This window comes from Rhagoletis pomonella, unplaced genomic scaffold, assembly GCF_013731165.1.
Source record: "Rhagoletis pomonella isolate Grant_MI unplaced genomic scaffold, Rhpom_1.0 Rhpom_scaffold_00006, whole genome shotgun sequence".
Taxonomy (NCBI): Eukaryota; Metazoa; Arthropoda; class Insecta; order Diptera; family Tephritidae; genus Rhagoletis; species Rhagoletis pomonella.
The window spans coordinates 23394169-23397461 of record NW_023458560.1 but is presented as its reverse complement, the minus strand read 5'-3'; the positions used below and the strand labels follow the sequence as shown (position 1 = coordinate 23397461).

General features: G+C 39.6%; 1 protein-coding gene and 1 pseudogene across 1 annotated transcript in view; both read right to left on the bottom strand.

Moving 5' to 3' along the window:
* Positions 1 to 3293, bottom strand: part of LOC118740521 (protein Daple) — a 78627-nt gene that overhangs the window by 65951 nt on the left and 9383 nt on the right. The window lies entirely within an intron of this gene.
* LOC118740523 lies at positions 144 to 3199 on the bottom strand (annotated as a pseudogene).

Sequence of the window (3293 nt, the reverse complement as noted above, 5' to 3'; positions counted from 1 at the left end):
CTTTCGTACAGTTTCGATGCAGCGCAAAAGCAAATTAAAACGCTGCGCAATCATATTGCTTACGTTTCCAATGAAAATTGTTTTCCTGTGAAGTGCTGATTAACGAATGCATTTTTGTTTTATGCGTAAATGATAGATTGTAATTGGTATAGCTATGGCTTGTACACGCAGTTGAAAGCATGTTTATTGTTATATCTCAAAATTTGTGTGGAGAATGTCTCCAGCATTTAATGATGGTCGAAATTTAATTAACATCAAAAACTGTCAATTGAATAGACCGATCATCACTGTTCCCTTCTTAGCAGCTTATTAGTTTTATAAAGATTCTACTGCCAAACGTTTCATTTTGGGCGCCTTTTTCTTGGCCTGACGTTTCTGTTCTTTTAACTCCCAGCGACGCTGTTTCTCGGGGTCCTCTTCGGCAAGCACGCGTTCCTTTTCTTGCTTATCTTCGCGACGCTGCGCAGCAGCTTCTGCACGTGCTGCATGTGTACTCTTCAAGAACTCTTCCTCAACACGTAAGCGATTCTTTTCGGCTTTGTTTTTGCCCTGAAAATTACATATAAATTTTGGAAAGACAACTTTGTTTAATTTTTGAGTTTTACCTCCCTCGACATGCGATACACTTTTAGGCGCTCCATTAAATAGAAGATTAGAATGAGCAAAGGTTTAATGGATTCCATATCTACACTCTTTGGCAAGTTAAATCCTGCCATAAGCATAGCTTTTGTCTCCGGTTATTTCAAATTGTTGGCATCTTCTTGTTGGATTGGACCACTAAATTGATCAGAAATATGGATATAGTCGATGTAGCGCTGATATTTATTAAGCACAGTTATTATGCGCGCCTCTAACATTGCTGACGTTGCTTCAGGTATTTCTGACAGCACATTAAATCCTGCAGGTGCTTTGTAGCGATCCTCTGGCTTACTGACTATACTGCAATACTTGTTCTATACGGAAGCGTAGAAAATGAAAATTATACACAAATTATTTTTTTATTTATAAAATAAAATATAAAAATACGCACCAAATCTGCGAACTCTTTGTAAACCTTGGTTATAGTTTTTCTTGAGCCCACACAAAATACAAACGAATCCATTACGCCTTTTGTCATTTCAACTTTTATATGTACTTGGTCTTGTTGAGGTCGTATCAGTCCAGACACCAAAGCGACTAAATCTTGACGTTTAATCATCTTTAGCGCCACAAGCATACCCTCGCAGCAAGTGCGACCAGAGCACCACAGAGTATATAAACTCTCGCTTTCTTTCATCAAACCAGGATTTTCGTTTTCTTGCTTGCCATCATCGCCTTAAGATAAAGGCATGGTAGTAATAGAATTATATAAATACTCTTTTTATATACATAACACATACCAACTAGAACAAAGTTGTCGTCTAATAAACCCTTGTGCGTGCTGTACCACAATTGTGCAAGCCTTCCATTCTTTCTTTTCCCAGCGAAGAAATTAGCAAAGTACGCGGGAAATGTTTAGTTATTGGCCCATCGTTTTTGGGGTGGGGGCGGAGGGGGAGGGGGCGTGGCCCCCCAAACCTCCTCATTCGAAAGGGGCCAGTCGCCACTTTACGAAAAGCGACACCCCCCTTGGGGACCTCCCACAGACCCTTAGGGAACCGTTTGAAAATGGGGTAAAAACGGCATTTTCCGAGGCAAACTGAGCAGTTTGAAGTGGAATATAACCCAACTAACAGAATCTGTGGGGTTTTTAAATAAAAGAAGTTATTCCAAGGTGGTTATCAGGCGAAAAAAGGAGGGCTAAACACCTTTCGCAGAGAACACCTTTGTGCGTAGGCGGCCTTCGGCCGCACTTAGGGATTATAACCCTCAGGCAGTAGAATTCTCCTTTCTGTGTAGCCAAAGAAGGGGGGCTGAACACCTTTTGCAGAGAACACCTTTCTGCGTAGGCGGCCTTCGGCCGCACTTAGGGATTATAACCCTCAGGCAGTAGAATTCTCCTTTCTGTTTTGCGAAGAAAAGGAGCTGAATACCTTTTGCAGAGAACACCTTTGTATATTTTTAATGCTTACAGGGTTATATCCTATTTTCTTTTGTCTCTCATTCTTTTGCATATTTTGGAGTTTGACAGCTGAACTACGCCATTTAATTTGCATATGCAACAAAAGTCAGACGCATGATTTAGAAGGTGTTTTTATTTAATAAATTGTGATTAATTGATTAATATTAAAGTTATAAAGAAAGTTATAGCTCATCGAGTAAAGTGTAAAGTGAAGGAGAATATAAAAATATATTGCTGGTGTAGCTGCTTTAAGGAGAATAGGAGTGATAAATTTACGCTAATTTCCGAATTTTACAAAAAAGGGCATATTTCAAACCCAATTTGTAAATAAATTAGTGACCCAAAATTACAATAGTGGATGTTAAAATAATGGGTAGACCCTTGGCTACAAGTGTGTGCAATTTTTTTTTGATCGGGTCACCCCTTTGGACGCAATACCCCGAAATAGGTGGGCCACTTACTAAACAGTACCCAAGTACGCTAATAGACCAGCCAACATAAGCATTTCCATCCAATATGAGTCTCAATGTGTACTAAAAGTAATTAGAAATAGGTAAATAAAAAACATATCCAGTGGAATTACAGACAACTGCCTTACCGGAAATGCATTGGAATTTTTGCTACAGTCAATTTCGGTTCGGCGGTCATTTGATCTACAGGCAAATCTTTACTTTCGCCTGCATCAAAGCCTTCGAATTCTTCTTCGTCTTGAAAGTGTTCAAATTCGTTGTCGTCATCCTCAACGATGCCGTCGTCATCATCAGTTTTGAAGTCATCTGACTTGCTAAGAACCTGCTCGCTCTTCACTTTCTCGGTTGCATATGCCTGCACATATGTCGCACATTTGCATCTGCAGTTTGTGGTTCCGATGTGGTGCCTGCTTCAACGAAATCATCGTCGGTATCGAAGTCATCGAATTCAGCAAAGTCACTTTCTTCATCTTGAGCCAATACCGAGGTCATGCAACTTAGCACCAAACACCCAAGCGCCAGTATCGCAACCACTTGCCTTACCTGCATATCTAAAACGTGCCACTATCTTCACACCTCCACTAATATTTATTTAATTATTAACATTAATTCAAATAATCGTATTGAGGTTAATTAAATGGGTTATGGAGGTAAGGAAAACCAAAAATACACACACTCAACTACAAGCGTTGCCATACAGAACATACTTCAGATGGACATTCACATTAATGCAGCGTTTTTGCTGCATTTAAAATGCAACATTTAGCACTTTCGAACATATG